We start from the raw sequence: 13,681 nt of genomic DNA, 5'->3' as shown, positions 1-13,681 counted from the left end.
AAGCTACTTTGATTGGCATATAAGATACACATATTTTTATAATACATTTGCCGAAACCCACCAAATTGTGCACTTCAGATTTGTACATTTCCCTGTGTGGAAATTTTTCCTCAAATTGAAAACAAACAAGGGAAACCTACTTTTGTAAATAGAATGGCCAACTTCCTGGTATCAGTCAATGAAATATCACTTTGCTTTAGCTCCAGTTCAGAGACTATTTTGGAATCCTAGGTTTTAGCATATCATTTGAGAATCATTTTAGAATATCTACCTGAGCTTCTTTAAGCTTCTTTGTGTCGGTGTGATGGGAGGAAACAGTTTGGCTCTATTTTTTACCATAAAAAATAACATAATATTCAGTGTGCGTCTGGCTCAGGAACAGGTTCCTGTTGGTTTTGATTTTTTTGCTTTGTTTCTTTGTGTGCAAAGTAGACTTGGCCTTATATCTTTGCTCCTGGGGTGTTTTTTCAGGTAAGCAACAAGGGATGCCAAAGATATACTAATCAGTGCAGACTTCTAAGTGTCACTCCTAAGTATAAAAACCTAAAGGAAGCGATCATCTTGAAAGCGTCCATCAGTTTGGACCAAAGAAATGAGTTTGCTTTAGCCAACAATAACCACATTTTATCCTTTATCCCAAATTCTTCCATCGGTTACCCCCTCACCACCACCATGGTGGTGGGAAATACCTCCCACCCAGTAGCCAGCTTTATAGACAGGCAACGAGAAGCTCAGGGGAGTTGGTGGCTGCTGTGAGTTAGCACCAAACAGGGTTCCTGGTTTGGTTCGTTGTCTGGTCCAGGAAGAGTATGCTGAGCGGAGTTGACATAAATTTTCCAACAAGGACTGCACCCTGAAAGAAAAGGTCCTCAGTCTAACATCCTCATCCTGATTGGTGAGCAATCCTTACTACTGATTTCCCTGTGCACAACCTTAAGTTCCAAGCTACAAATCACTTCCTCATCTTACATGTAGTTAAAAAGAACCTGCCCTTTACAACTTCAGCTAAAAGATGAACCCTCTCCTACACCTAGAGGCAGGTAGCTGGGTGTACATGTGTTGGGTCGGCATGATTTTTGTAGGCGACAACCTTATGTGCCTTCCGACTCAACTGAGGAAAGCTTTCCTCGGGGCGGGCTGGCCTGGAGTGGAGAAGAAGTATCTGTCTGAGAAGCCACACCAGGACACCCAGCCTGCAGCCTCCACGGGGCAGCATGCTGGCCCTGGTGACAGAAACTGCTGCTCCAAAGCCAGGGTGGCTCTTTCTCAGTAAGGCCCACCCAGGAGCCACTCAGCAGGGAAATGAGTGGGAGTTGATCCCAGTCTGTTGAGAAGAACAAGGAGAGGACAGGAAGGGATTCTACACTGGTCTCACTCCAAGCCTACAAGTAGCTCAAGAGTTGTGAAACTCAACCTTTTAAGGGAAGGCTGGAGCAGGATATAAACAGAGAAGATGCAACGTTTTCCCTGAAGGAAGTTCAAAGCTCTTCCAATGAGTTTGATGAGGATTTGGTAAACTTGGGGTGTCCTCTGTGTCTCCAGAGCATCTAGCTCTTGCCTGAATAGGAAAAATTCCAAAGGTAAAGAGAGATAAGCCAATAAATAAGAGAACAAGCTCTACTTCTTCTTTTTCCCTCCATTATGTAAAGCACCAGCTCAGGAGGCAAGGCCACGAACACAGGCATGTGGACTTTATTTTTTTCCAAAAGTTTGTACATTTTGATGGGGTTTTTTTTGTTTGTTTTACTGTGGCTTCTGCACTTCAAATCAGCACTTGCAGGTAATGGGATTTTTGAATAGTATCACTGGGTATGAAAAGTTTTCCCAAGAAACCACAAAAGATTGTTCATTTTTTTCTTTCTTTTTCGGTCAACATTTTGCCGCACTCAAGTCAGTGTAAGTCCTAGCAAAAAGACAGTAGTTGGGACACAACTGTTGCTGTAGATGACATGACATTGGTTGAATTTGTGCTGACATTTGTGTAACTCCCCCCGCTGTTTGTGTTTGACTCATTAGGGGGCACCTGGCTGGAGTTGGCTCGAAGGATTGCTCCTGCCGCACTGCAATGTGGCCGTGGCCCTGGTTCTGGTGTGTAGGTAAAGGTAAGGCTGGTGGAATAAATGATTCCATCATTACGGACCAAAGTTACTGGAACCTGGACTGGCTGCCAGACCCATCTCCAACCTTCTTGGAATGCAGAAATGTCTGGGACAACACAGAGCATACTTTCTCCACATCTGTACATAGTTTCAGCTTCTATATCCCCAAACCACACTCGTAAATTTGGAGTGAAATTCTGTCCTCTAAGTTCAAGATTGCTACATCCTCACTGCCATTCAACTGAAGACTTTCTACAACAGGCAGCGGTGTGACTGGGGCAAGGACAGGGCCCATCCCCTCATAAAATGTATACTCTGACTTATCCGTACTAATGATTGTCCAGGAAGCACCATCATTTATCATCTCCTTATTTGGTTCTTTGGGGCATGGAGTGGCCTGAAACCGAATTATTCTTTCTTGAGAAAGGCACAAGTACATTCTTTCTGTATCCTTAAGGTAAAATGCACATTTATGGCACTGTGACACAGGATCATCTGCATCCAGTAATGTGGTTTGCTTATCAACTTTCCTAATGATCAATCTTGGGAGTGCCATGCCAGTAACTGAACACACAAGTGTGACTGTTTGTCCATAACGGATGTATCCAACGCGGACAGAATTCTTCTCCTTTGGATTCATCATCATCCAAGGGATGAATGTAAAATGCTGCCCACTGCTGAGAACTGGCATGGAAATTACTTCCTTCTACATGCAAGCATCTGGTACTAACTGTCTGGGATCGAAGTCGATTAAACAGAGCCACCTTTGTTCCTGAGGCAATGCATAAGTCAGCATTTTTCAATGACTGCTTCTTTTTGGAAGGTTTGGAGGTGACTTTCATCTGCTTGCTGAGGAACACACTAATGTCATCACTACTGCCATAGAACATCTTTACAGACAGCATGAAGTGCTTTCTCTTGTCTGAGGCAGATATATACAATGTTTTGGCCGTGCAAAAGTTCTTTCCTTCCCAGTTTAGCTGCTGCATTTCTTGGCCACTATTTCCTATTCTAATAAATGCACAGGGTTGAGACTCTTGTTCAGAACAACCATCGCGTTCCATTTGTTCTTTTTTTCCTTCCATCCACTGCCCATAAGATACACACAAGGAGGAGGGCAAAAAAACCTTTTTTCATTTCCATATGACTTCTGTGCAACTTTTGCATGAAGAATAAGTACAGTTTGATCCCCTTGCCCTTTTAAATAATTTCACATAGCTTCCCTAGTAAATCAGTTAGGTGGAAGCCGCTCACCAAATTTTCTTTTAATCCATGCCGTGTTACTTCAAGAACATGTTAAGGTAAGCCACAGGCTGGAACACTTCGATGCACCTCAAAACACCTCAGCCAGTGTACCTGTATCATTCTCCTTTCCTTTTGAGATCATAATGGTTCTGAAGAACTATAATGCTTCCAGTTCAATGATAGTTTCATAATTTCAATGACCTGTCACAGCAGGTGCCATCTTCCACCCGTGTGGACTTTCGAGTCAGCCAGAGCTGAGCCCAAATGTGCCCCTTGCTGGCTGCATGAACTTGGGCACTCTCTTAACCTCTCTGATCCTCAGTTTCCTCATCTATAAAATGAGAATGACACTAGCATTTTCGCTCAGGGTTTATTGTAAAGAATTAAGGCCCAGCAAATCACTTAGCACAGTGCCTTGCACATAAAAAGGGCCCCATAAATGTTATGCCTTGACTCAGTAAATATTTTAGTAAGTAGTTCCCGTAGTGCTGGTGATTAATGTAAATAAGTGATTTAATTAACTAGACGCAAATGGCTCTTCCTGAATTACCTACCCTGGAATCCATCTCTCCAGCTTTGCTGGAATGTAGCCATGTCTATAGTGATTTGGGGGATCTTGCTTATTCATAAAGGGACTTTCTCAGTAGACAGTGTGTTGAGAAGTCTCGAGTTGTGAGGTATGGAGGGGGTGGAAAAGGATATGATTTTCTTAAATTATTCAGTGGGCTAATCTGCAGGTTAGGGATTAAATTTAATCTGTGACCTCCCAAAAAGAGGAATTAAATCCAACAGGAGAAAATTGCAGGGAACAGATTTCTGGGACTTTTTGTTTTGTTTTGTTTTCCTGATCCTGCCAGAGTTTATGGATCTTCTCTTGTGTATCAAGTACTGTTCTGGGTACCAGGGACACAAGTGGTGAACACAGTCCCTACCCTGATGGAGATTGCATCCTAATAGGAGATGAATAACAAGTAAGTAAGCAAGTAAATAAACAAGACAAATTTAGATACTCATAAGTACTGTGAATAACATAAAAACTGAGTGATAAGATGGAGGATTATTGGTGACAAGGGATAAATTTCTTTCTTTTTAATTGAGATATAACTGACATTAACATTATAGTAGGGGCTTCCCTGGTGGTGCAGTTGTTAAGAATCCTCCTGCCAATGCAGGGGACATGGGTTTGAACCTTGGTCCAGGAGGATCCCACATGCCGCAGAGCAACTGAGCCCATGCACCACAACTCCTGAGCCTGCGCTCTAGAGCCTGCAAGCCACAACTACTGAGCCCACACGCCACAACTACTGAAGCCCGCGTGCCTAGAGCCCATGCTCCGCAACAAGAGAAGCCCCTGCTCACCACAACAGAAGAAGCCCGCGAGCAGCAACAAAGACCCAATGCAGCCAAAAATAAATAAATAAATAAATAATTGTATTAGTTTCAGGTGTACGACTTAATGATTCAATATTTGTATGTAATGCAAATTATCACAATAAGTTTAGTTAACATCCATCACCACACACAGTTACAAAAAAATTTTTTTGTGGGGACGAGAAATTTTAAGATCTACTCTCTTAGCAACTTGCAAATAGGCAATACAGTGTTATTAACTATAGTCACCATGCTGTACATTACATCCCCCTGACTTATTTTATAACTGGAAGTTTGTACCCTTTGAGCCCCTTCACCCATTTCACCTACTCCCCACCCCTCACCTCTGGAACCACCAATCTAGTCTCTGTATCTATGAGCTTGTTTTTTTGTTTGCTTGCTTGTTTGTTTTGGTTTTCTGTTTCTTAGATTCCACATATAAGTAAGATCATACAGTATTTGTCTTTCTGTGTCTGACTTATTTTACTTAGCATAATGCCCTCAAGTTCCAGCCATGTTGTTTCAAATGGGATGATTTCCTTTTTTCTTTATGGCAGAAAACTATTCCACATTATATATACCACGTTTTCTTTATCCATTCATCCATCATTGGGCACTTAGGTTGCTTCTGGCTACTGTGAATCGCGCTGCAATGAACATGGGGATCCCTATATCTTTTCGAGTTCGTGTTTTCATTTTCCTTAGATAAATACTAAAGAACAGATTTCTGCTCAAAGTAAGGAAGGACCTTTTGTCTCCAGGAGCTTCCCAAAGAAAAAGGGGTTGTCTCTAGAAGTAATGAGCTCCCTATTGCTAGAGGTGACCAACCCTAGGCTGGATGAGCCATTGGCATGAGTTTTTAAGTCCTATGTCTGTGTAGCGTTTTACGGGTTCATAGGCACAAGATCAAGGGAGTTTATTGTGAGAACAATGGAGGTTTTTGTGCTTATGCCCTTTTTGCAGATGAAGAAAATGAGGCTCACAGAGGATACATCCCTCACCCAATGTCACACAGTTGGAAGGTGGCACCACCAGGGCTGGCCCTCTGGTCTTTCAGCTCTAACTCCAGTGCTCAAGCCACTCAAGCAAGCCTCAGTGATGACCAGCATCCACCCATTCCAGCTCATCACTGGAGGCACTTTTTAAAAATACAGATTCCTGAACATCATCCCAGACCTACTGGGCCCCAAACTTCACAGATGGTTTTTATAATCAATAAATTCAGGGTAAAGCTACCTCTGGCTTGGGTGAGAGGGAGGTCTGACTGGGAGGTCCCCACTGACACTGTAAGCAGCCAGGTTTGGGATTCACTAGATGGTCTGTCTGTAGGGCCTTTTCAACTCAAAAATTATCTGACCTAAAGCAGCTGGAATTTGGGGGCAATTTCTGTAGATCCACTGAGATCTGCTATTGGTAACTAAATCCAGTTCCCACTGGGTTTACTATTCCCAGTTGTTCACACAAAACTGACCAGCCCTTTCCCTGGACAGATTCAAAGGTGCCAGTCCTTCAACCAGTCCTGGTGAAGCCAGCCTCTCTCAGCATTTCCAGGGCCATCAGCTTCCTGGCTGCTGGAGCATCTGAGGGGACCTTCCCAAGTCCTGCCGTCGGCCCCGTGTCAACAAGAACAGCTGCCGGCAGCAGGGGACTCAGTCCGTGTGAATGTGCTACAAACCAGTCTTTAGGTAGAAATGCTTTAATCAGCTGTTATCACATTTGATTGAAATGATGGCTGGTTTCACAGCACAGACTGACATGCAGCCGTCCCTATGGGCCACTGTCTTCCTGGCTTTGGGTGGGTGTTGCCTAAGGCTAGGGTAGCACGTGCAAAGCAAGAAGCAAAGCCCAGGCACTGCTCCATCTGGAATAGTGATTGGGCAGGTCTAGCCAAGAAGCCAAGGACTCCCTGGCCCCAGTCAGCCTGACCTGATTACTGTTTACAAGAGCAAAACCAGGAGGTTTGCATAGAAATGAGAGTGCCCATAATCCAGGTGTGGGGAAATCCACCCACAGTCCTCCAAGCTTTAGAAGGTACCTCAAGGTTCAGAATACTTAGGGACATGGTATGTTGTTACCATTGCTGAAGCCAGCAGTCTCCAAACCAGGGGTGAATGCACCCCATGGTTTACATGACTGTTAAGGGACATACTGGACCTTCTATTCCTATTTATTTTTATCTTGATCTTAAGATTTCTATTGCACAGTTGTCATAATACTAGATAATGCAACTGAGTTCTTCTTCCATGCCAGGCAATGTTCTAAGAGCTTACATATATAGATATTATTATTTGTACTTTATAAGCACAGACAGGTCAACTGATTCCTCCAATGTCACACAGCTGAGAAGTGGCAGAGCTGGGATTTGAACACCACAGTCTGGCTAGAGTTTACAGTTATAACTACTACATGATTCTGTCTCATATATAAATACAATTTACAAATTTTGAACAAACATATATGGGGGTTGCATGCTCAAGTTTTTGTTTCGTTTTTAACTGAAGAAGGTATTCAATCAAAAAAAAAACCCCTTTGGAGAAAATGTTGGTGAATTCAGATAAAAAATTAAGCTACTTCCATGGGAGCTTCTGGGGCAGGAGGGATAGTTGTCAGGCTCGTTAAAGTCTTAGGGTACCACCATGAGTTCAAAAGCTACCGGAGGGACTTCCCTGGTGGCACAGTGGTTAAGAATCCGCCTGCCAATGCAGGGGACACGGGTTCGAGCCCTGGTCCGGGAAGGTCCCACATGCCGCAGAGCACCTAAGCCCGTGGGCCACAACTACTGAGCCTACGCTCTAGGGCCCGCGAGCCACAACTACTGAAGCCCTCGAGCCTAGAGCCCGTGCTCCACAGCAGGAGAAGCCACCGCAGTGAGAAGCCCTTGCACTGCAACGAAGAGTAGCCCCTGCTCGCCGCAACTAGAGAAAGCCCGCGCGCAGCAACGAAGACCCAACACAGCCATAAACAAATAAACAAACAAACAAACAAATAAAAAGTTATTGGAAATGAGTCTTCCAAAGACCAATCATTGTATACCATCTTCACAACTTTTATCATGTCTTTCAGTACTTTTGTCTAATTTCATATTTTTCTTTAAATTGGCTTCTTTTTTAAAAACTTAATGAATTTTCGAAATAAACACTGTATTACCACTGCAAATGGAAAAGCAGCATCTCTTGCAGAGATGCCACCATCTCATTATAAAGTATTAGAAAAATTCTACTCAAAAGGTCTTGTTTTTAGGAAAATAACAACAGCTAATTTTTTTTTTTTAAATAGGAAGCAATGTTCTTGAATTCCAGAAAAAAAGTCCAGGCTGAAAATACTGATTTGAGAATTAGCCACGCATTTAACAAGAAGCCTCTTGAATGTACACTTTGTCTTCAGAGTGGAAACAATTAGACAAGAGATGACAAAATTGCAAATGCTTTCATGTGCCTCATAAGACAAAATGCTTACTTTTGAGGTAATTTTGACTCTTTTAATATTTTAAATTTTACCCCCAATGAAATAGAATTACATTGAGGAGGATATATATAATTATTAAAATTTAGCAAAAATTACTTCTTTGGTATACTTATTTAATCAAACCTAATTGGAATCATTTGTTACTAGAAGGACATGTAATAATTAGGTAAGATGAATGAGTGTTCTCTTTTTATCACTTTAGTCCATGATGTATTAATAAACTTAACTAGAATGGTGGTCAAGAAGGATGATGTGTCTAATAACAGCTAATATTTTACAGCGCCAAGTATTTTATAGTGCTAGGTACTGTTCCAAGTGTTGGAAATATATTGCATTTACGATAGCCCTACTAAGCAGGCATTAATATTATCCCCATTTTACAAATGAGGGACAGGGATTTTTCAGCAATTTCTGCAAGTTGACACAACGGTTGAGGCCGAGGTAGGATTTGAACCCAGGCAGCCCCACAGCAGGCTCAGGGTTGTTGCCCGTTATATACACAGTGATGTCGCCTATAGCACTTCCTGCACCAAGGGAGAGGGCTGGAAGGAAGTGCCCTCCTACCCTCAACCTGGTTAAGGACCTACTGCTGGGCCTCCGTGGACTGCCCGGCTCCCTGGGGCCAAGTCAGAAAAGTCGCTGCACTTTCCTCCTCCAGTGGTGGGTCCAAAGCGGGAGTGCACGCCCCTCTATCACCAGGACCTGACATGAACTTGCAATAAGAACACTGGCCTGGGCTTCCCTGGTGGCGCAGTGGTTGAGAGTCTGCTTGCCGATGCAGGGGAAGCAGGTTCGTGCCCCAGTCCGGGAAGATCCCACACGCCGCACAGCGGCTGGGCCGGTGAGCCATGGCCGCTAATCTGCGCGTCTGGAGCCGGTGCTCCGCAGCGGGAGAGGCCACAACGGTGAGAGGCCCACGTACCGGAAAAAAAAAAAAAAAAAGAACACTGGCCTGGATTGGTTTAGAAGGATCCTCCCAAGATGGCAGCTTACAGCCGGAGAGGACCCAGCTGGTAAGAGGCTGCGGCGGGAACCCCTGGAGATAGAAACTTAGGCTGGGCGGGAAACAGCAAGTTGCAGGAGCAGCACTCCCAGCCACCCTGAGTTGCTGCGGGCAGACCTAGCACGGGAGTCCCCGAGAACCCACAGAAGTGCCCACCAAAGAAAGACAGCTTCAAAAATCTCCCAGGTCAGGAGAGCAGAGTCAGATTATTCCAGCCCCAGCCAAGTAAGGAGTCTCCACCCCTTGGCTCTCCTCCCAACTCTTGCTCCCAGCCCTAGGAGAGGGGAGGCTTACAGAAAGAGAAGCTTGCCACCATCACGCCCTCCCAGGCTAGCCGTGTGGAGACAGGGAGAAGGAAAATCCCACAAGACTTTTTTTTTTTTTTTTTTGTCTGCAGCACACGGCCTGTGGGATCTTAGTTCCCTGACCAATGATGGAACCCGTGCTGCTTGCAGTGAAAGCGCAGAGTCTTAACCACTGGACCATCAGGGGAAGCCCAAGACATTTTTAAAGAGAATTTTATGATTATATCTAAACAGTCCTGCTTGTTCAGTTTTCAAGAATCCTTTCTCAGCTAGATCTTTTGGGGTGGGAGGAAAGGAGCTGGAAAATCCAGCCATGTAACCAGGCTAATGGAAACTGCAATACTTCCCAATAAACTGAAGTGTGCCTTCCTCTCTTAAGTCTCTCCATATTATGACATTCCCAACATAGAGCATGATTCAGGAAACCATGTGACAGAAGAACCAAGTGGGGACCCTAGGGACAATCACTATATTAGATATGTATTACCAAAGCTGAATTTCTTCCTTAATTTTTGGATTAAGAATCAATACAAATAGGAAGCCTAATATTTCCTCCCTGGTCCCCAGTATAACATCCGTGAACCACATTTTGAAAATTCAGTTGGGGAACTATTACAGGTTCTTAAGCAAAAGAGAAATGTGATAAAATCTGTGCTTTTGGAAGTTGACCTTGTGGCAGGGGACTATAGGAGTAAGAAGGCACAGGAAGGTTTGAGGGGGAGGGGAAGAGATCATGCCTAAGATGGACAGGGTTTGCTAAACCTCTGATTCAGCAGTTGGGGTGGGGTGGTGAGGAGAGGCTTATTAACAATCAATAAGCCTTTCCAGGACATTCTAAATATTGGTGACTGCCCCTCTCCCAGCAGCACAGGACAGCCCACATCTATCAGTCAGAAAAGGAGTGAGCCATACGGTATTTGTTTTTCTCTTTCTGACTTACTTCACTCTGTATGACAGACTCTAGGTCCATCCACCTCACTACAAATAACTCAATTTCGTTTCTTTTTATGGCTGAGTAATATTCCATTGTATGTATGTGCCACATCTTCTTTATCCATTCATCCGATGATGGACACTTAGGTTGCTTCCATCTCCTGGCTATTGTAAATAGAGCTGCAATGAACATTATGGTACATGACTCTTTTTGAATTATGGTTTTCTCAGGGTATATGCCCAGTAGTGGGATTGCTGGGTCGTATGGTAGTTCTATTTTTAGTTTTTTAAGGAACCTCCAGAGAGTGGCATACACTACCAAACGTAAAATAGATAGCTAGTGGGAAGCAGCCGCATAGCACAGCGAGATCAGCTCAGTGCTTTGTGACCACCTAGAAGGGTGGGATAGGGAGGGTGGGAGGGAGGGAGACGCAAGAGGGAAGAGATATGGGAACATATGTATATGTATAACCGATTCACTTTGTTATAAAGCAGAAACTAACACACCATTGTAAAGCAATTATACTCCAATAGAGATGTTAAAAAAAAAAAAAAAGAAAGAAAGAAAAGGAGTGAGCCAAAAAAAAAGGGAGGGAAAGCAGAAGGAAAAGGCAAGCTGGTTGAGCCAGTCAGGTTGAGCCTTGGTCCAGCCCACCCGCAGCAGGATCAGATAAGTTCCAGAGGGTTCACCCAAACTGCTTTTCCTCCTTGTCATGAGTAAATGAGAAAGGAAAGAGGTAGGCTTGGCAGGACCAGACTGCAGCGGCCATGCCCAGATCTCCCTGGTTTACCCAGACTATGCTGATAATAAGGGCACCCCAGGGAAATAAAAACACCAAGGACGAAGACTCCCCCAAGAGCTCATGAGAAAGCATTTGACAGAATCCATGCTCACCTCAGAACACACACAGCCACACACATACTGAAAAGACCCTTACAGAGCAGCTGTTTAGAAGCAAACAAATTAAGACCACTGAGAATAAGCCTATTGACTCTAGAGGATGAGGAATTATGTGCTGTCCTGCGGAGAGAGATGGAGGAGGGGGCAGGAGTCAGGTTAGGTTGAGGTTCTAATCCTTACTCACTTCTGAGCCGTGTGGTTTGGGAAAAATGCTTAAAGTCTCCCATTCTCAGTTTCTACACCTGTAAAATGGGGTCAGTCACCGCTACCTCTGAGACTTGATTTGAAGGTTAAATGAGATGGCATAAGTGAAAGTGTGCAACCCAGGGTCTCACACACAATAAGTTCTCAAGGTCTTAAATACTATTACCAAGTGTCCATAATGTAGTATTTTGTTTCTTTCTTTCTTTGTTTGTCATACAAAAATGTTAACCGTACTAAAATCTGTCGTCTTTTCCTTTCTGGTTTTGGGGTTTTGTGTCTTGCTTTAAAACATGCTTCCCAAATCCATATTATAAAATTATTCTCCTATATATTTTTCAAACATTTTTCATACATATATTATATAAGTGTGTGTATGTGTTTTTTGATGTTTCTTATAAAATAGTGATCTGACTTTATTTTTTTCTAAGTACATTGTTAGTTGTCCCAACATCATGAATCAAGTTGGTCAGCCATTTCCCACTGACTTAAATTACAGTTTTATTTATGTGTATCTCCATACATGCCTAGGTGTATGTCCAGATTCTCTGTTCAGGTCCAATTGATCGATTTGATCTTCCCTGTAACAGCACCACAATGTTATAATTAAAATAACCTTGGAGAAGATTTTGATTTATCTAGGGCAAGTTTTCCACCCTCTCATTACACTTCTTTTGCAATAATTTACTAGAATTCTTCTGCATATTCTCCTCCAGATGAATTTTTGAATCCATTTATTGAGTTCCAAGAAAAATTGGATTGGCTTTTTTATTGAGGTGACAGTGAGTTTATATATTATTTATGGAGTGCTGATTTATTCACAGTATTGAATATTCCCATCCTAGAGCATAAGACATCTCTCTGTTTATCCAAATGTCCTTTTGTGTACGTGTACATTTCTTTAGCTTTGTTCCTAGGTTTTTTGTTTTGGTTTGGTTTGGACACATTTGTGAATGGTATTTTTTTCATGGAGTTTTATAATTAGTTGTTGGTGGTACATAGAATAATCCATCAACATTTTTAACACTGATGTTATATCCAGCAATCTTACTAAACTTTCATTAGTTTTAATAGGCTTTTAAAAGTTACCTGGGATTCTCAGCAAATAATCATATCATTTGTAAATAATAACAGTTTGTCTCTTTGCTTGAAATTTTTTTTTCTGGTTTTATTGTAAGGGCAAGAAACTATCTTCCTTTGGCTAAATTTTTAAATGTTGAATAGATGTAGTAGTAGTAGTAGGCATTCCTGTCTTATTCCTGACTTTAACAGGAATGTTTCTAGTTTTTCACCATTAATGTGATATTTGGTATAAGCTTAAGGAAGATATCCTTTATCAAGTTAAGGTAGATTCTTTCATTTTCAGAATTGCTAAGATATTTAATCAGGTATTGATCTTAAATTTAGTTGAATACTTTATATTTTCACCTTTATTGGAGTATAATTGATAGGAATTGTATATATTTAAGGTATACATGTTTTGATATATGTACACATTGTGAAGTGATCACCACAATCAAGCTAATTAACATATCAAGCACCTTACATAGTTATCATTTTTTTGTTTGTGTGTGTGTGTGTGTGTGCCCTGAGAACACTTAAGATCTACTCTCTTAGAAAACTTCAAGTATACAATACAGTAATATAGTATTATTAGCTGTAGTCACCATGCTGTACACTAGATCTCCAGAACTCATTCACATGGTATAACTGAAACTTTGTACACTAGATGTTAAATACATTTCAAAGTGTTTTCAGATGATCATAAATTTTTTTCTCTATACATTTATTACTGGAAAGAATTTCTTAATAGATTCCCTAATGTTGAACCATCCTTGAAACTTTGGAATAAACTCTACTGTTTTGTTTGTTTGTTTTTTTACTGCACTGAGGATTTAATCTGTTAATATCTTGTTTAGGATATTTGCATATCTGTTCATAAATATATTGATCCCACAGAATAGACAATATATTGGTCTATACTTTCTCTGTTCTTTTTTTTTAATGCTATCATCATCCTGTTTTATTATGTTATTAAGTAATGCTAGCCAAGTCAAACAAGTTGGGATGTTTCCCCATCTCTCTCTATGCCCTGAAGCAATTTATATACTGTATGGAATAGCTTAAAGGTTTGATATAACTTGATTTTAAAATAGTC

At 41.9% G+C, this 13,681-nt stretch overlaps 1 pseudogene across 1 annotated transcript; it reads right to left on the bottom strand.

Annotated features, from left to right (window-relative positions):
* Positions 1–1,735: 1,735 nt before the first annotated feature.
* On the bottom strand, positions 1,736–8,889 carry LOC309798673 (recombining binding protein suppressor of hairless-like; annotated as a pseudogene). The gene is made up of 2 exons: positions 8,768–8,889; positions 1,736–3,382 (listed from the first exon to the last, which is right to left on the bottom strand). The product of its transcript is annotated as a recombining binding protein suppressor of hairless-like (transcript).
* Between the last annotated feature and the right edge of the window lie 4,792 nt (positions 8,890–13,681).

Source organism: Mesoplodon mirus (genome assembly GCF_964341445.2).
Source record: "Mesoplodon mirus genome assembly, chromosome: 2".
Classification (NCBI taxonomy): domain Eukaryota; kingdom Metazoa; phylum Chordata; class Mammalia; order Artiodactyla; family Ziphiidae; genus Mesoplodon; species Mesoplodon mirus.
This window is presented reverse-complemented; position numbering and strand designations above follow the sequence as displayed.